At 33.1% G+C, this 21,234-nt stretch overlaps 1 protein-coding gene and 1 long non-coding RNA gene across 9 annotated transcripts in view; one reads left to right on the top strand and one right to left on the bottom strand.

Annotated features, from left to right (window-relative positions):
- Ca-alpha1T (Ca[2+]-channel protein alpha[[1]] subunit T) overlaps positions 1-21,234 on the bottom strand; it is a 673,619-nt gene that overhangs the window by 206,654 nt on the left and 445,731 nt on the right. The window lies entirely within an intron of this gene.
- LOC141460532 (uncharacterized) overlaps positions 1-21,234 on the top strand; it is a 113,830-nt gene that overhangs the window by 12,675 nt on the left and 79,921 nt on the right. Inside the window, exons 3-4 of one of the 2 annotated variants that reach the window (XR_012462120.1) lie at positions 12,771-12,893; positions 15,797-18,433. This is a non-coding gene — a long non-coding RNA (uncharacterized lncRNA). Of the gene's footprint in view, positions 1-11,954; positions 12,894-15,796; positions 18,434-21,234 lie in introns of those variants that run through there. The other variant, XR_012462121.1, reaches the window with a different exon arrangement.

The following is a 21,234-nucleotide window of genomic DNA, read 5'->3' as shown; positions in this document are numbered from 1 at the left end:
AACCGATTTCAAAAAAAGTTTTGTTGTTTTTTTTTTAGAAGCTCAAATACTATAAAAATATGCAACAAAAAATTATAACGTTCCATTTGAAAAAACAAAGTTGGTTGCTGTATCTCGAGATACAGGGGTTTAAAAAAATGGGTTAATCGCTGAAAATAAACTAGACCAAAAATGATTAAGTACGTGTTTTTTATTTTTTCGAAATTTCCCGCCGTTTAAAAAAAAGTGGGTGGTCACCCTGTATACGTTTTACAAGGTTTACAAAACCACCCTTTGGTGAGTAATAGATGCATCTATTTGCCTAAGTGCAGTCAGTGTAACTAACAAACCAAAGCATAAAAAGTTGTCATTTGATTTGCTTAATACGTAAATTGCATAAATCATTTAATGTTCACAATAAGCACAAACCTGAAAAAAAAGGTTCGAGGAATTAAAATCAGCTGTGTAATGCCCAACTTCCCACACTAGTGGGGGGAAATAGTGTCACTTTCCGCACAAGTGAGTGGAAAAACTTTATTGTGCTTCCTTGATATAAGAAGTTTTGTTATTAACATAAATATTTTCTGTAAAACTCTAATAAGCTTATTTAAATTTATTTTATTTAAATAATTAAAAAACGAATATTAAAAAATAAAATGAAAATTGAAAGGAATATAGAAATAAAAATAATACTTTAATAAATAATTAGATATTTTTAATTATAACAGTTAAAAAGGTTATAGTGTTACCTTATAGAAATTTAAAATGGATTCTAGTGATGCCTGTTTAGAAAACACTCCTCCATCAATAAAAGAAACAGCAGAAAATGTAATAAGTAATGTGAATACGTAAGTAATGTAAATAATTGTAATATAACAATAAATGTTTATAATAAATAAATTACTTTTTGTAGACTGTAAAAATGAAATTTTTAATTTTTTTAGTTAATAAATCTAATGGTTGCAGAAAAGATATAATATTTAACTCTAGTGTAAAGTATTTTCCACACTTGTTAAATAAATAACTATTTCAACAAACAGATCGGCCACATTAGTGAGTTTTTTTTCAGTTTTTCAGTCCAAACGGTTTTCTTTAAGAGCCCGCCGCCAATCTTTGGCTCTTACAAATCACACTCAAATAACTGAATGGACCAGGTGGTACATTAAGCAAATTGGTCTCGCTAGCCTCCAGTCCAATTGCAAAAATGAAACTATAAAATTAGTTTCTTAAAACTGCCCAATTTTTCAAAATAAAGAGTTTCTACTAATTTGATATTTTCTTAAGGATCTGATCTTATATTTATGGATTGATTAATGCAAATTATGCAGATGTTATTGCCGACTACACGTTAACTGCTGCCTTATGTCTGTCTAGGAACTTAAAATAGAGTAAAAATATTCTGATTACCTTGATTGGCTCTCCTTTCTAAGATTCACTTGATAAAGAATCAATATGAAGTGAATAATGTGACTATTGGAGAAAAATGTCCAGGTTTGCAATCATTAAATTGCATTGTTATCCCGTTTTACATTAGTACGTGACATGCATTCCAAGAAAAAATATTTAATCTTCAACTCATTCTTATGTTGAATATCAGTATTCAAAGTAAAAGATTTAAATGTAAATTAAATTGATCAAATTGATAACAATATTCCTTTCCGGCGAACAGAAAACTTTCCAAAACAAAAACTATAACAATTTAATTATTTGGATAACCTTCTAACCTAACCTTCTACTTGGATAACCTAACTTATTCTCGGAGCGAACAAAGAATGCTATCAGGAACTGTAGTTTGGTCTGCATTATCGCTGCTAGTAAAAGCTATATAGCTGACTGTTGGGGCCCCAGAGAAGTTGGTCTTTGATACTATAGTGAAAACACTTAACTTTACTGATATACTTTAACCTCGTAGTTTCAATACCTAAAGATACTTGAGTACTTCAACTTAACTTTTATATAAAGCTTTTGTACTTGCCACGCTTTTGCCTTTTTATGTATATGAATCAATTATTTTCAATATTCAATATACGTTAAAATGGTTTTGAAAAGTAAGTTTGTGGATTTCAGAGAAAGATGATGGAAAAGTATGAAGCAAAGTTAAATCTTTTCAAACGGGACTTAACTCTATCCATTAATATTGGGGCAGTACATACCGAAGTTAAAAATTGACGAAAATTAAAAGTGACACCCATTTATTCAAATTTTTATAAATTCATTTCATTTTATAATTACTATTAATTAAATAAAAACTATTTAAATAAGTACATAAAAATGTTTTGGTAGATTAAAAAAAATATATATAATAATAAGTGCAAATTCTACCTCTCATAAATATTGGGACACTATTATAATTTATAGTTTGTCCAAGGTTTTGCCCGAATATTTATACAATTTGTAAATATTTACCTTAAGCATATATTCAATATGAAATTAATAATTAAATTAGTTTATATAAATCAAGCCAGGTGTAACATGTCGCGCAAAATACAAATACAACGATTGAACAAAGAAAAATTGTAATTTCTATGCACAAAGACAAAAAAAAAAAGTGTTAGAGGGACAGAAAAACTGATCGGACCTAAAACATCTACTGCGTGGAACATCATTCAGCGTTACCAAAAAGAAAAAAGAATTGTTTCAACCCCACAAAAAGGCCGTCCTCGACTGCTCTCTGAGAGAGAGCAGCGTTATATATTAAAAGAATTAAAAAAGATCACCGACTTAGTGCTCCAAAACTTCTATGTGAAATTTTTGACATGTTCAGAGAGCAAAAAAGGAGCAGAAACAGTTCGGAGAGTGCTAAGAAAACTCGACTATCATGGTAGAGTAGCCTGGAAGAATCCTTTTGTCAGTAAGATAAATCGTGTTAAGAGAGTGAAATTTGCCGAAAAATGTTTTAATGGAAATAGTGACTTTTGGAATGATATACTCTAGCGATGAATCAAAATTTAATGTTTTCCAGTCGGATGGAAGGGTTATGGTTTGGAGGAAAGCGAATGCTGAGCTCGAAAAGAAGAATTTACAGCCAACATTAAAGGGTTTTAAAGCTCCACCTCCGGGTGGAGGTGGGTCAGTTATGGTTTGGGGCTGGATGTCCGCATCAGGATTTGGAGAATTAGTGTTTATTGATGGAATGTTGGACAAAATAGTTTATAGTAATATATTAAAAAATAATTTGGAAAAAGTGCCAAAAAATTGGGTATTTTAGGGTCTTTTAAATTCTACCAAGATAACGACCCCAAACCTACGGCTTGGGTGATACGTCAGTGACTGTTATATAATTGCCGAAAAGTTTTCCAAACCTCTCCGCAGTCACCAGATCCTAATCCCATTGAACAATTATGACAATATTTATCCAGTACTTTAAGTAAACGAGTAATATCTAACAAAAATGAATTAAAACGATGTTTCCTGGAAGAATGGGAAAAAAACACCACCTGAATTAACCAAAAACTTGTTTCACCTATGCCTGATCGTTTGAGGGCTATTGTAAGTCAAAAAGCAATTATTAAATTATTACCAACCAAATATTAAATAGTAGGAGATTTTAAATATTGAACATTTAAACTCTAGCACTTCTGGTGTCCCAATATTTTTGAGAGCCTTATTTTACACTTTTTCAAAAAGTGCTACCTAACAGTTTGGAATTTCATCGATTTATACTTATATATAATTTCTACAGATGTTGCTAATGTTATTTAAAAAAAAAAAATTCCAAACTTTTGTCTGTTGTTTTCATTTTCCTTTTAAATCATTTTGTAATAGGTGTCCCAATATTAATGGGAGTCACTGTAACTATTAATAAATTACTAAAAAGTATCCTAAATTCGGGATTGAAACTGAGAATCTCCTCCCACTTGTTAATCTCTCAACATATCCACTACACCAAACCTACCAATAAGATCTATTTACAGTGGGAACCTGATGAGAAAGACTTATGGAAGATGGTCAAAGAAGATGGTTGAATGGTATCTGTTAGATCTAAAAAGAAGATGAAGACCTTCAGTCATATGGGATTCTGAGTTTAGAAAAGCATGCGGAGGAGTGGTTTGGCAGCGATGTACTTGGGACAGTAAAGCGTAGTCAAGAATACGAGAAGTTTATAAAGAGGTTTACTTGGGAGTAGAATGTTGAGTTAGGAACTGAAAATTAAATAAATGATTGTTTATTATAACATAATATGTACCTATTATATGAAACCAGTGGTACATTCTTTTGCAATAACAGAAAATTTATTAATACCCAATATAAATATGTATGATTTTTAGGGTATATCGAGGTGCGGTCTTGAATAAAAACAACTTTTTTGCTTTATACCAACGTTTCGGTAATTTTTACTACCTTCTTCAGGGTCTGTACAAAAGGAATATTACGAGGGTCGTTTGAAAAGTCTGTGCAAAAATAAAAACTACTTAATTTTCAGGGGTAAACCTTTTTTATTTTTCAACATAGTGTCCTTTTAGGCTTATACACTTCGTCCAACGCTGCTCTAGTTTGTTGATCCCTTCCGAATAATAGGATTTGTCCAAGTCTGAAAAATAGCCATTCGTTTCTGCAATCACCTCCTCGTTTGAATAAAATCTTTTTCCCGCCAGCCATTTCTTCATATTGGGGAACAAATAGTAGTCCGAGGGAGCCAAGTCTGGAGAATAGGGGGGATGTAAAACGAGTTTGAACCCTATTTCCATTAATTTTGCGACCACAACTGCTGAGGTGTGAGCTGGTGCGTTGTCGTGATGGAAAAGGACTTTTTTGTGGGCCAATCGTGGGCGTTTTTCTTGCAGCTCGGTTTTCAAACGGTCCAATAACGATGAATAATATGCACCTGTAATAGTTTTACCCTTTTCCAGATAGTCGATGAGGATTATTCCTTGCGAATCCCAAAAGACAGTCGCCATAATCTTTCCGGCCGAAGGAACGGTCTTCGCCTTTTTTGGCGCAGATTCCCCCTTGGTAACCCATTGTTTAGATTGTTCTTTGGTCTCAGGAGTGTAGTGATGTATCCATGTTTCATCTACAGTGACGAAACGACGTTTAAAGTCCTGCGGATTCTTCTGGAACAGCTGTGCAAACCGTCCTTGCAACACTTCACACGATTTCGTTTTTGGTCAAGCGTGAGCAATCGCGGCACCCATCTTGCGGATAGCTTTGTCATGTCCAAATGTTGATGCAAAATATTATGTACCCGTTCATTCGAGATTCCCACAGCACTAGCAATCTCACGCACCTTCACTCTTCTGTCATCCATCACCATATCATGGATTTTATCAATGATTTCTGGAGTAGTAACCTCAACAGCGCGTCCAGAACGTTCAGCGTCACTTGTGCCCATATGGCCACTCCGAAAATTTTGAAACCACTTATAAACTGTTCTAATCGAAGGTGCAGAGTCACCATAATGTTTATCAAGCTTCTCTTTAGTCTCCTGAGGCGATTTGCCTTTCATAAAGTAGTGTTTAATCAACACACGAAATTCTTTTTCGTCCATTTTTTGAAAATCACTCGACTTCCTCGATTCAAACGAATGCCAAACACAAAGAAATAGACCGATCTGGCTGAAACTTGGTGTGTGTTCTTCCAAGAGATGCTACTAACTAAACATAACCTCGATACGCGCCAGTGGTGCTATCTCTCTGACTTTGCACGGACTTTTCAAACGACCCTCGTACACTAATATAGATAAAATTGAAAAAATAAATAAATAAAAATTATTTCTAAAACACAAAATTAAATAGATAGATAAATATTTGGAAAGACTTACATTATAAAAAAGTTTGTGAAGTTCAATGTAGAGCTATGAGTATATCATCATAACTGTTAAGGAATTCACGGAAAAGCGGGTTTATACAGTGGTAAGGGAGGGGTGAAAACAATAGGGCTGGAAAAACCTAAGGAATGTGGTGAATAATTTGTTAAGTTACTGTCTGAAGAATGTTCTTGTAGAAATGTGAAAGATTGTTCGTGTCTGTCCTAAAGTTAATAGATTTTTGTTGTCTTTTAATGTGTATCATTTCTAATATGTTCCGTTTGTTTCTGTTGGTGTTAGTTGCAAGTATGGAAGTGTTGTCAAAGTCAAATTCGTGTTGTAAGTCTAGATGGTGTTTAGTGAGAGCTGATAAGGTATCATTAGGTTTTTTAGTTTTGCAGGCGTGTTGGTGTTGGTATAGTCTCTTGTTTAGATATTGTGATGTATGTCTGACGTATGTTGCATCACAATTTTTGCAATTGATTTTATAAATTACATCTGAACGTAACAATTTTAGTGTAGGGTCTTTTAGTTTTGTGAATAAGGTATGTAAGGTGTTGGTGTTCTTAAAAGCTGTCGAAATATTATGTTTTTTTGAATATTAATGATATTTTTTCTGAAAGGCCGTGGATAAAAGGTATGGATGGAAATACGAGTATACTTTGGTAGTTGTGAACTAGAATGTGAGATAGAATGTTGTACGGAAGTGTCAATGTCAGTAAGAGAGAGTTGATTGGTGACTTGGTTTAGTATTTTTTCAATTAAGTGCAGAGGATAACTATTATTTTTGAAAATGTTAAAAAGGAAATTTTTGATTTGTTCATGAAATATATAAACTCACTTTTCCCACAGTTAAAATATAGAAATATATAAACCCACAGTTATGATGATATACTCGTAGCTCTACATTGAACTTCACAAACTTTTTTATAATTTAAGTCTTTCCAAAATATATTTATCTATCTATTTAATTTTGTGTTTTAGAAATAACTTTTATTTATTTTTTAAATTTTATCTATATTAGTGTAATATTCCTTTTGTACAGACCCTGAAGAAGGTAGTAAAAATTACCGAAACGTTGGTATAAAGCAAAAAAGTTGTTTTTTCTGCAACCATGTAGGGAAGTTCTCATTACTCAATTAAAATCAGCTGTGTAATGCCCAACTTCCCACACTAGTGGGGGGAAATTCCCATTAGTGTCACTTTCCGCACTAGTGTGTGGAAAAACTTTATTGTGCTTCCTTGATATAAGAAGTTTTGTTATTAACATAAATATTTTCTGTAAAACTTTAATAAGCTTATTTAACGTAACCAAATAATTAAAAAACGAATATTAAAAAATAAAATAAAAATTGAAAGGAATATAGAAATAAAAATAATACTTTAATAAATAATTAGATATTTTTAATTATAACAGTTAAAAAGGTTATAGTGTTACCTTATAGAAATTTAAAATGGATTCTAGTGATTCCTGTTTAGAAAACACTCCTCCATCAATCAAAGAAACAGCAGAAAATGTAATAAGTAATGTAAATACGTGAGTAATGTAAATAATTGTAATCTAATATATAAAATTCTCGTGTCACGGTGTTCGAACTTGAACTCCTCCGAAACGGCTCGATTGATTTTTGTGATTCTTAGCGTGATTGTCGGCCAGGGTGGAGAATCGGCCAACATCTATTTTTCATCCCCCTAAATGTTAAGGGTAGTCCACCCCTAAATTTTTTTTTTTATTTTTTAGGCAAAATTTTTTGTTTTTATTATTTTATGACACATCATACAAAAATACATACAACCCTAAATTTTTACCCCTCTACGATCAACCCTTATATTTTATTTGTAAACTTTAATTTTTTTTAGTAAAATTTTTTTTTTTTTTTGTGATGACTTACAATAAAAAATCTCATATTACTCTCAACTTTTCACCCCTCTACGATCAACCCCTATTTTTTATTTGTTAATTATAAACTTTAATTTTTTGGCAAATTTTTTTTTTTATTTTTTGATGACTTACAATAAAAAATCTGGAAAATGGCGGACAATCTTTCATTAAAACTACCAACAACGCAGACATCGACATTGACAATCGTTGGGTGGTACCATATTCTCCTCTGCTGAGCAAAACCTTTAATGCTCATATAAATGTTGAGTCATGCAGTTCGGTGAAGAGTATCAAATATATTTGCAAGTATGTGAATAAAGGAAGTGATATGGCTGTATTTCGGATTGAAAATAATAATGTTCATTCTCCTCCGTTGAATCAAAATGATGAAATCACGAATTACCAAATTGGCCGGTATATCAGTTCCAATGAAGCTGTCTGGCGTATTTTCGGTTTCCCAATTCATGAACGGGATCCAGCAGTTATCCATTTAGCTGTCCATCTTGAAAACGGCCAGCGCGTATATTTCACGAACGATACAGCGCTTGATCATGCTATAAATCCACCGAAAACTACGCTCACCGAATTTTTTGAATTGTGCAATCGTGCGGATGCTTTTGGTGCCTTCGCACAAACACTGCTCTATTCTGAAGTTCCGCGGTATTTTACATGGGCTCAATCGAAAAAATGGATACCCCGCAAGCAAGGGATACCAGTTGATGCGTGCCCCGGTTTATTCAAATCAAATAGTTTGGGTCGTGTATATACCGTCAATCCAAGGCAGACTGAGTGCTTTTATCTGCGACTATTGTTGGTTAATGTCACCGGACCATTGTCATTTCAAGATATACGGAAGGTAGATGGACAACAGTATCCTACGTATAAAGATGCATGCCTTGCTCTAGGCTTGCTAGAAGACGACAATCATTGGGACAGCATGCTTGCTGAAGCAGCATTAAACTGCACAGGAACACAAATTCGTCTACTATTTGCTATAGTACTGACTACATGTTTCCCGGCCCGAGCACAAATGTTGTGGGATAATCACAAAGATTCAATGACTGATGATATGTTGTATCGACATCGTACAAGGTGCAACGATCTAACAATATCATTCAGTGAAGCAATGTACAATGAAGCATTGATTGCTATCGAGGATCTTTGCATTGCTATTGCGAATTTACCAATCAGTCATTTCGGTATGGGCTCACCGAATCGAAGTGCATCTGATTTACTCAACACAGATATGAATCGTGAACTACAGTACGATACTGTACAAATGGCGAGCATTGTTAGCCGCAATGTTCCACTACTTAATGATGAACAAAAAATTATCTACGACCGTATCATGCTGGCAGTTTCGGCAGGACAAGGAGGACTCTTTTTTTTAGATGCACCAGGTGGGACTGGCAAAACATTTCTTATTTCGCTACTTCTTGCCGAGATACGATCAAAAAATGGCATCGCATTGGCCGTTGTATCTTCTGGCATTGCAGCAACTTTATTAGATGGAGGCAGAACAGCTCATTCAGCATTTAAGCTGCCGTTAAACATTAAAAATAATCCAGATGCAGTGTGCAACATAAAAAAACAATCGTCTATGGCCACAGTGCGGAAACAATGTAAAATTATTATCTGGGATGAATGCACTATGGCACACAAACATTCGCTTGAGGCATTGGATAGGACATTAAAGGATATAAAAAACAACGATAAACTATTTGGCGGCACTTTGTTACTCCTTTCAGGTGATTTCAGACAAACACTTCCCGTTATTCCGCGTTCAACCTACGCTGATGAAATCAACGCGTGCTTAAAATCATCGCGACTATGGCGTAATGTTGAAAAAGTACAACTGACGGTGAACATGCGCGTTCAAATGCTTCAGGATCCATCCGCCGAAACTTTCTCTAAACAACTGTTAGATATTGGCGATGGGAAAGTTGCTGTACATGAAAATACTGGATGCATAAAATTACAGACGGACTTCTGCACAATCATCGACTCGCAAAATAGTCTCATCGATCACATATTTCCCGACGTACACACACAATATGCAAATCATAAGTGGCTGGCAGAAAGAGCGATCTTGGCAGCTAAAAATGTGGACGTCAATGGGTTAAATTTAAAGATACAACAGCTGTTGCCTGGGGACTTGGTGTCATATAAATCTATCGATGCAGTTTGCGATACCAACGAGACTGTGAATTATCCAATTGAGTTCTTAAATTCATTGGATTTGCCAGGCATGCCACCACATCATTTACAATTGAAGGTTGGATCTCCGATTATTCTACTTCGAAACTTAAACCCACCACGGCTATGTAATGGCACACGATTAGTCATTAAAAAATTAATGAAAAACGTTATTGAAGCCATCATCTTGAATGGCAAGTTTCAAAGCGAAAATGTGTTGCTGCCACGAATCCCTATGATTCCTACAGATGTGCCAATTGAATTCAAACGCACTCAATTCACAATTAGATTGGCATTCGCTATGACAATCAATAAGTCACAAGGACAAACATTGTCTGTATGTGGCTTAGATTTGGAAACACCGTGCTTCTCCCACGGACAACTATATGTGCGATGTTCTCGCGTGGGAAAACCATCCAGTTTGTTTGTGTTGGCTAAAGACGGACTAACCAAAAATATTGTACACTCTATTGCGCTAAGAGATTAATTTTTTTTTTTTTCAACTGCCATAATTGATAGTAAAAATATAAATATTTATTTTTGATGTTTAGATAGCTATCAAAGACTGTTGTTTAAAATATATTCGTTACTCTAATAAAGATTTATTTATTAACCTAAATAAAACATACTTTTATTCTTTATAATGCATTCGATTATAAATACTTCCCCGCACACTTATAGTAGATAATTATTTTTATTTAACTATAAAAATGTTTCCTAGAAATAACATACATGGCAAAACAACGTTTGCCGGGTCAGCTAGTATAACAATAAATGTTTATAATAAATAAATTACTTTTTGTAGACTGTAAAAATGAAATTTTTAATTTTTTTAGTTAATAAATGGTTGCAGAAAAAATATAATATTTAACTCTAGTGTAAAGTATTTTCCTCACACTCGGCAATTTGCACTTGCACTCGCATCGCTTCGCTCGCTCGTGCGTGCAAACCCTGCCTCGCGTGAGGAAAAGTACTACTTTCCACACTTGTTAAATAAATAACTATTTATTCAAGACCGCACCTCGATATACCCTAAAAATCATACATCAACAAAGGTCGAAAAAACCAAAACCATCTTTTAAATATGTATGTTAAAAAAAAAAAAAAATAGATGAGAGAAGTAATGTAATCATTTTTCTTTATCTTTTTTAAAATTACTGTTATTTTGCCATGACGCTAGAGTGTAATGAAACTTAAGGCAATTTGTTGCTAAAATAACTGATACATCATAAATCTATTGTGAATATTAAGTAATTGTGTAAGACAAAATTACTGCTTTGGATAAAAGTGTGTAGCTTTATTTTTTAAATTTTTATTTGCATTTTTTCCCCATAATTTTTTTATTTTTATTCTTCTTTTTCTTATTCACACTACAAGTGATGAAGAGTCATGGCCTCCTAGATCAATATTTTCTTAATAAGCGGCGAAGGAATGGATTAAGTTATGCTACTTTTAATTAAAATGATTAAGAAAAAAATTTTCTATTTACTTACACTACTTAAAACTGCAATCTACTTTTCTCCAGACACTACTCTTTACTTCAAACGACGTTGATACAAAATCCCTGTAAACAAAAATAAATTATGTTAATCTCTTATGACGAAGGGAAATTTATATTGAGGATTTTAAATAAAATAGAAAGCCTGCCTGCATGGGGGTGGATTAGACTAATTTTATAAAATAGTCAAATGTAAATAATGAGATACTCTTAATTAATAGAATTGAATGGCTTAATTTTAGTTTGGTTGCATTACTAACCTTAACTAGCAGTGTATAGTTGGTCGAATAGTCTACTTCCAATTTATGTGTAAATGGTAAGTATACAATTTAACAAAGCATTTCCTGAATCCCATTGTTATAAAACCAACTATCTCTAAAAATCTTGTTTATATTGCCACAATGTTAAGAATTGTGCACATTTTTAGAATTGAATAATTTAAAGGAGCTGCGATTAGTGAATAAAAAATGGCTTGTCCATTTTAGCTGTCAGAAAATCACAGAAAATTAATAGCTACAGTAACCTGGTTGTTGGTAAAAATATCGTAAAACAAAAATATAGTAAAATCTGTTACTAAGTAGAGTAAACCAGCCATCATGGAAGGATCTTGTTGTTTCTGCGTCAATCCCATCCTAACAACACAATACAATAACCTACACTTACAATTAACCCCTCTCAATACAATTCTTGACATTCTTAAAATACATTTAAGGAGCATAGCAAACCGTAATTTATGGATTTAGCACACTCACAGTTAACCCAACACTCAGCTTATCATCACTAAAATACTTCTCACATTTGCAAGGAACAGTTTATAGAAATCCACATTCCTAAAAAAAAAATAAACAATGACGTCCAAGATAACCATAATACGAGGTCTTCCATGCCGCAGAGGTTTTAATTTTGTTGCCACTTTCTTAGTAAATCTAGAGTACCTTAGCAGTTGCTTCTTCCCAAATTCTTTGCGATTTTATTAAAAACAGTTTCAATGATAATTTTAAAATATTAAGCGATTTATATTGTTACATTTGTTAGGGGAGCTTGGAGGCTTGAAGTATTTCTTGTCGCCGGTCTTTTTTGGCTCTAAAGCTGGTACAGCTTTAAGAATACTGGTATTATCAGTACAAAAGAAACAAATGTGTACAAGATAAAATATTTCTATATTTTATAATAATTAATAAAATGAATACAACCCAAGTTCTATTTAAAAGGGAGTTCCACTCAACTCCATGAGGGAGAGAGCGCTTCCCCCACTTCATCCGATGCGGCAGAATTTTTAACTAAAATAATAAACATCATAACTCCAAACATTGATAAAACGCTTTGTAAGAAGTAGCAAAAGTTCTCTTAAGTGGTAATTTCTTGAATTTAAAGTGTCTATCTCCTAATAATATTAAACAAAAATAGATATTTTTAATGTTGTGCATTTGCATATTGCAGTCAAAGTTCTAAAGTTGGCCATTTTTTAGTTTTATGCTGATCAAGTTCACAAATATAATGATAAAGTGGAATGAATAGAATGATACACGTTGAAGAAGTGAATTTCAGTTAATTTGTTTTTCGTGACCAGAGAACACAAATTTCAAAGAGAGGTTAGTTTTTATTCAGATACTTTTTTGAACTCTGCAAGAATATGTAAATGTATGGCAATTCGATAAGTAGTTTAATAGTTTTGGTTTCTATAATTGGGCCAAATGCTAAAATGTAGTCTTAGGAAGAAGTGTTTTAATTGCGAATCATTTTAAATTCAGGATTAATCTTTAATGCTAATTTCAATAGAACACATACATATTTATTATTTTTTTAAATATGCTCCTTTTTACTACACTAGTTATTTTGGAAAATGCCGTGAAGGGACAATTATATCCAATACAACCCCTTGAGTTTTTTTTCCATTATACTTAAACTAGATCCCCAAGGGGAAAAAAAGTCTGTATGATGCGGTCTGGCAAGTACCGAAGAGATCTCCTAACAGTTTACACGCACTGTGTACTATGGCGGAGGTATGAGTTTTAGGCTAAGGGAGAGCATTGGCAAAGCCTGGGTATATCGAACGGTTTTAGTTCCCTAGGGCACTTTCTACAACCCAGTATACACTAGCTGAAAGAGGATTCACTTACACACGTACACCATACTCTAACTGACTCATAGAAGGTCCAACTATTAACAACCCACCTACTCATTGGTTGGTATGTCCACAGTCTCTCTCTAAGTACACTTTCACCACTTTAGGAGCATCGACTAAAACTGGTATATCGCGATGCTGTGATCTCTGGCTAATCTCTCATCCTCCCTTTCGTCGGGCTCGCTGTTGAAATTAACTTAAATATGCAATTTTTTTTTACAACACATATGGTTGAATGTTTTTAAAAAAGACTACAGTATGTTTTCCAAAAGCTCTGAAATATTTAATAAAATTAAACTTAGTATAATATTGCCCATTATTGTGTCTTCTGCGGTTAATATTGAACTAAGTCTAAGAATTAATTGTTCACAACTTTTAAGAATTTTAAAATGGCGTCCAATTAAAAAAAAAATCATAAGGTCTTTTATGGCAACAATTATATGAAGCCATTTTTGGTAGAAAATGTTTTGGAATTATCAAGAATTTATTAAATTTGACCACTTTTAAAATTTCCGATAATGATAATAGTTGTCACTGAGGATGTTCTAAAAAGAAAAAAATTGAGCACCATATATTGTTTTGTGAGTAATTTTAAATAGTTCCGTTTTAAAGGATTGGATAAGAAAAATCTTAAGTAAATTCCAAAGATTCTGACACATTTAAGGTTGAAAAATCTTTTTTTTCATCGTAAAGAACATTTCTTAGTAAGTCAAATTGTTATTTTACGTAATCGAAGTACTAAGTAAAGTAATTGCCTATTTTTTCAGGCGGGCTTTACGTCCAACTACCAATTAGGTGTCATGGACGGAGGCGACTAGCAAACATACTTTACTGTAAATTTCTTTTATTAACCTCTAAATAAAATCCAAGGCCTAAGACCTTGGGAATCGAACTCAGTACCACAATACATATTAGCTTCGCAGGTCTCGCCTCTAACCGCTCAGCTACCGTGGCGCCTTCGAAATACTACTCTTGGTAATATGTAAACAAAAAATGAAATATGATAATTCTGAAATTGTAATCTACAAGTAAATTATTCGGGTGTCCTGCTGCAATTTGAATCAAGTTTCAATAGCTGAGTGTGCTTTTTTGCCAACTTTAAAGCATTTTTCACTGTTCTGCTCTTCAAAATGTGACTTTTGTTTTTTTTTCAATGGCCAGCTTTAAGTGAATATTATGTCTGAAATTTGGTCTTATATAGTCTTGGCCAATATGCAAATATCTTTGAGAGGGGCTAGCTAAAATTTATCAAATCTTTTTTAGATCTTCCTGTAACTACTTAGAATTAAAAATAGGGATTGATTAGTTAGATTAGAAAGATGGCGCATTCAAATCATTTACATAAGTTTTAAAACTTCCAGAACGTAGAGTAGGCTACAAAATAAATACCCCTGATGACCAATTGCTTAAGGAATGCCATTGAAGATTAATAAAATCTCATAGGCACTAAAAGTGTGTACTTTAATTGGGCACTTTAAGTTCAGGAATATCCATAATACGTGAGACAAAACCGATTTCGGCTGCCAAATTTTATTTTGCCTTTATTTTTGGCATTGGCTTTCGCCATACAGCCAGCATCATCTAGCTGCTTATCACTAGAATATCACTCACTTTCCATTCTTACTTATAAATACATTCGCTTCATCCCTCTACTATATCCAACTATTTACATACAAACTTACAACTAATGGATGGATCAGTACTCTATATTCCTGCCATCCTTATAGCTTAAACTAGATTAAAATCACGTAATCCTTCTCTAATCATTTTCTTCCATTCATTCTAATCGGCTAGTAACTTTTAAATACATTCATATTTCATTGCTAGATTTAAGCACAGAGATGTTGGTGGAGAATATTATGTCTTCGTAGCGAAATGGTGCATCTAAATATCTGTATATGTCGTCGAAACATTCGTTTCCTTTCGACTGCATAACGTGGACATATCATTATTATATGTTTGAAATCCTCCTCATCAATGCAATCTACGCCAAATTCCAAAGTTGTTCCAAGAAATATTTGAAAAAAATATATAATAGTTCTCTCACTTTTCACTTTTAGCAAGTGAATCCAAAAATTCATTCTTCTACTTCGTTATTTTTTATTTTCCTTTAGAAATTCGCGAAAGATGGGCCAAATTGGTTAATATTGTTTCTGTAAGTAAAGCAATCTTTAAATTTTTGGGTCAGTTTTAGGACATTAACTTTCGAATGCAACAAAAAATATTGTTTTATATTTATCTAAATATCTTTCAATTTGCCTCTTTTTCTTAAAAAAAACAAAACTTTTCTTAAATTAACAAAATTAAAGATCTCTCCCTAATTGGCAAAATTAGAAGGAACGCTATTAAATACTGGATAATATTTTATAGATTCGACAAAACTCCATTTTTACCTGATAATGGACAAGGACAGGTTGTAGTATTGGAATATTCACTAATTGGACCAGAAACCGGCACTATTTGAAGATGTTGGGGTGCTTAGTTCAGCAATATTCTTAATAAATCTACTGATCCGGAATTTTCTTCATAATTAATGAATTTTAATAAATTAATTGACAAATTATTTTTAAATATTGAGATTTGTCAGCTTTTTCCTTACATAACTTATAAACGCGAACAATGAATATGACAATATACCTTTTAGTTGTTGGATACATTGATGGTACCGAAAACACTTCAAGATGAAGGTCCCCGCGACTGTTCATGTTTAGGTAGCATGAAACAATTCACCCAGATATGGTTGATTCAGGGAAAGAGGAAGGCAAATCAAGAACAGATCTAGGCCCCTTTGTCGCTAAGAACAGCCAAAATAGAGAACCAGCACCGATTTCCATCGAAGTTAGCTGAAGAACAAAGGGGAAAAGCACAAGGGAAGCTGTAGGAGGTGCTTGGAAATACACTAAAGGAAGACTACCCTACCGATCTGCGGCTAGGTACAGCAGCTGTGGCTTTTTTTAGGTTATTGACGGAGCATGATTACCTACAGGGAACATCTCATGGCATCAAGGATAACAGTACTGGTGTGCTTTCTGGTGGAGATATTATGAACTTGCTCATATGCCCCCAATTGCAGCATGTCTGGGACCCCACACACAAAAATATTTTTGCTGCCTGACGTCGCATAGCCGAAGTAGCCATTGACCGTAAAGGCGTAGAGGTTAAAAAAAAAAGCATGCCTTCTGTTTAACCTGGCCCTGGAAAAGGTGGTTAGAGAATCGTGCATTCAAACAGATGGCACCATATTTAACAAATCTGTTCAACTGCTTGCCTATGCCGACGACATTGACATAATAGGAAGGTCATTCAGAGCCGTGGAGGAAGAAGCGTTTCTAGCTTTGGAAGGCCCAGCTAGAAGGGTGGGACTCGTCCTCAATGAAAAGAAGACCAAGTACATGGTAAGAGATCGGAGTACACCAACCACGAGTCAGGTGACAATTGGCTGCTACACATTCGAAAATGTGAACGAGTTCGTTTACCTCGGCTCCCTGGTGAACGTAGATAATGACATATCAGCCGGAATGAGACGAAGGATTGTTGCGGCTAACAGATGCTACTTTGGGCTTCGGAAGTATCTGAGAAGTCACTTGATATCAAGACAGATGAAGCTGCGATTGTACTAAGACCCTGATCCGTCCAGTCTTGACATACGGCTTTGAAACTTGGACCACATCTAAGACAGACGAGAGAGTTTCCTAGATTTCGGCCCAGTTTGCGTGGGACAGGAATAGAGGTCTCAGGCGAATCAGGAGCTGCATAAAGAAATAGATGTGGCCAAATTTATAGGTTGGCTAGACTTCAGTGGGCCCTGGACATCTGGTTAGGATGAGGACATTCCAAAATAGGTGATGAATGAGCACCTCCAAGGAGCCAGGAGAGTTGACGAAGGTTGCGCTGGATGGACGGTGTTGTTGGTGATGCAAGATCGATATTGAATATCGCCAACTGGAAAGCGCCAGCACAGAGTAGGACTGACTGGTGGAAACTGGTTGAGGAGGCCAAGACTCAACAATGAGTTGTAGCGCCATTGGATGATGAGTATTGTTCGTAAAAGAAAAAATATATAATATTTTTGAGCCACCACAGAAACAGTTTTGTGGTTGGATTGTTTTCTATTGGCGCTAAAGACCTGTGATCCAGAGAGTTGTTGTGATTCGTGAGAGATTCCTTCGATTATTAGATTCGTTCAAAAACAATTTGCTATCTAAGTACTTCGAGTCAGTTCTGAGTCAGTCGCTGTAATTAACGTTTTACAAACATTTAAGTAATCTAAACTAGGAAGAACTCTATTTTACTTATAATATCCTTATTCCCACGCGGAGGTCCCGGGTTCGAATCCAGCAGCTGACCCTTAGATTTTCTCTTCCTAGGAGCTTCTTACAGCTCACTGTCCGGTGATGGACAGTGTTGTCTGTAACGAGAGAACACTGTCCGGAGGCCGGCAGTGCACTGGAAAAAGCTCCGGGCGCTAATGACCTCAGCTGTTGATGCGCCAAAAAAAAAAAAAAAAAAAAATATCCTTATTGAAAAATTGAGAATAATGGCTCAAACTTCGTCTAAGTTGAAAAAAAAGGTTAAGTATATTTAAATCGGCAAAAACTTGAATTAATGAGCTGTTATTTTTGAAAGTGGTATAAGTCCAATTTTTAAAAAAATGAGTTAATGGTAATTTCAGTAAGATATAGACACATTCCATATTTATAGTCATACATTCAGTGGAGTACGATTTTTTTTATAAAGTCAACAAAAGAATTTTGACTATAAAATGTTATCTCAAAAATATTTTTTTTGAAAGTGGACTAAGTCCATTTCTAATAATTATAATTAAAACAACTTTCTTATTGCAATTATTTTTGATTATTGCTACTTCAGTGTACACTGCTCGATGCTAACTGTAAAAGAAAAATAAGTTTAAAATATCTTTTTTTTGCTTTAAAGATCTTAACGAAGTAATTTTCATTTTTATATTTTTAATTAAAATGAAATTTAAAAAAAATAAACTTGGTTATTCGTGTATTTAAATGTCTTCATTTTAATTATTTCTTTTTACACAAAAACCCATTTCAGTAAAGCTGTAATCTCTATAAAAATATGGACTTAAATTGACTCCTGTTTTTATTTCTTGTAATATGTTATTTTTGAAAGTGGTACAAGTCCATTTGGAGCTAAAAAAAATTGTTTATTTTTTTAAGAATTGTAATAATTATTATTTCATAATAAAATTTAAAAGGTGTATAGTGTTAATAACATCACTTGAATAGATTAAGGTTTACGAATATTTTTAAATTAATTCAAATGTAAAACCTTAAATATCTCGATACATAGAAAAATTGACTTATACCACTTTCAAAAATAACAGCTCAATTATTGATGAGTTATGTCAACTGTGCTCGTTAAACGAACATCGCAAGGTGTACTACTCTTTCATCTTATAGAGGATCCACTTATACAAAAATATTGTGGTGCTGTGAACAGTGGAATTTTAATAAATATTCTTTCTTTTACCGGGCCAGATCATCTCAGTAAGTTTAATGATGTCTTTGTTTACTATTTAAATATATTTAAATTTAGAAGTAGTGTTTGTTAGTATTTATAGTCTTTCAAAGGGTCATTTTATTTATTTGTTTATTATTCTTGCCTTTATTTATTTTTATTATTATTATTTTTGCTAAGATAATATGTTGGATTTATTTATTGTTTATATGAGGATTCCAAATTTTTGTGTTTGTGTTATTAAGGTCACTGAAGTATTATTTATTTTTTCTGCACCATGTAGGGAAGTTCTCATTACTGAATTAAAATCAGCTGTATAATGCCCAACTTCCCACACTAGTGGGGGGAAATTCCCATTAGTGTCACTTTCCGCACAAGTGAGTGGAAAAACTTTATTGTGCTTCCTTGATATAAGAAGTTTTGTTATTAACATAAATATTTTCTGTAAAAGTCTAATAAGCTTATTTAAATTTATTTTATTTAAATAATTAAAAAACGAATATTAAAAAATAAAATAAAAATTGAAAGGAATATAGAAATAAAAATAATACTTTAATAAATAATTAGATATTTTTAATTATAACAGTTAAAAAGGTTATAGTGTTACCTTATAGAAATTTAAAATGGATTCTAGTGATTCCTGTTTAGAAAACACTCCTCCATCAATAAAAGAAACAGCAGAAAATGTAATAAGTAATGTAAATACGTAAGTAATGTAAATAATTGTAATATAACAATAAATGTTTATAATAAATAAATTACTTTTTGTAGACTGTAAAAATGAAATTTTTAATTTTATTAGTTAATAAATGGTTGCAGAAAAAATATAATATTTAACTCTAGTGTAAAGTGTTTTCCTCACACTCGGCAATTTGCACTTGCACTCGCATCGCTTCGCTCGCTCGTGCGTGCAAACCCTGCCTCGCGTGAGGAAAAGTACTACTTTCCACACTTGTTAAATAAATAACTATTTATTATTTTCTATTTCTTCTTCTTTTTAATAATCATATATTTATTTCTATTACCCCCTGTTTATATTCTATATTAAAGTTATATTTATGTAAGTTCTTAAGCTCATATTCGATTTACTTATTTATTTTTTGTATTTGTCGAGGGCCATCTCCAACTGTATTCCTTTATAGGTTAAAACCTATAAATAAATTTTGTGGTTGAATAATATTTAAGAGTACAGAGAGTAAAAAAGTTAAGGAATTCAGACATAGCACACACAGAAGTTTAAGACAGCATGTGACCCAATTGACATATACTGGCTAAGTGACAACTAGATATATTGTTTAATAATTCAAAACTGTGTATTATAGCCACTTTTTCGATCTTTTAAAACAATAATAATAGATAATTTCGTGATAAGACAAAAAAAAAAGAGAGGTCAGTTCATACTAACAATTAGCGTAGGCGAACGCTATCCCATTATCCAAGCTACAAAAGATTATTGGAACAAATACAGGTTATCTCCGCTATTACAGTTGAAAAGTGCACAGCCTTACCTATCGCTAAATATAAACGTGTTCAGTGAACGTGCCTAGGCATTCAATGTTTCTTATCAACACGACATAATACTGCTGGATCGCTAACACCATTTTACTATAAATTCTTTTTTATTGACATTATTGTTATATTCTTTTCTTATTATTTTGTAAATATACTTTTAGAGAGAGTGGCGCTGGGCTTCACTTCACCTTGATTGCTTCCTTCAAGGACACTGTCAGTAAAAATATGGTAATTTCACAAATTGTGACTTGTGACCAATTTCAAACTTTTGTAATTTTTGTTTCATTATTAAAGTAATGCTTATTTTTTAAGGCAGGTTTTACTTCCTTTTTAAGTGCCATGGACAGAAGCAAACTAGCAAATAGTTATTTATTTAACAAGTGTGGAAAGTAGTACTTTTCCTAACACGTGGCAGGATTTGCACGCACAAGCGAGCGAAGCGAGGCAAGTGCAAATTGCCGAGTGTGAGGAAAATACTTTACACTCGAGTTAAATATTATATTTTTTCTGCAACCATTAGGGTTATTAACTAAAAAAAAAACTAAACAGGAATCACGAGAATCAATTTTAACTTTCTATAAAGTAACACTATAACCTTTTTAACTCATAATTCAAAATATGTAATTATTTATTAAAATATTATTTTTATTTCTATATTCCATTCAATTTTCATTTTATTTTTTAATATTCGTTTTTTAATTATTTAGTCACGTTAAATAAGCTTATTAAAGTTTTACAGAAAATATTTAATAACAAAACTTCTTATATCAAGGAAGCACAATAAAGTTTTTCCACTCACTAGTGCG

The sequence above is a fragment of the Rhodnius prolixus genome, unplaced genomic scaffold (assembly GCF_049639745.1).
Source record: "Rhodnius prolixus isolate KJV_2025 unplaced genomic scaffold, Rpr scaffold_6, whole genome shotgun sequence".
Lineage (NCBI taxonomy): Eukaryota > Metazoa > Arthropoda > Insecta > Hemiptera > Reduviidae > Rhodnius > Rhodnius prolixus.
The sequence above is the reverse complement of the archived record's forward strand: the minus strand, read 5'-3'. Positions and strand labels throughout refer to the sequence as shown.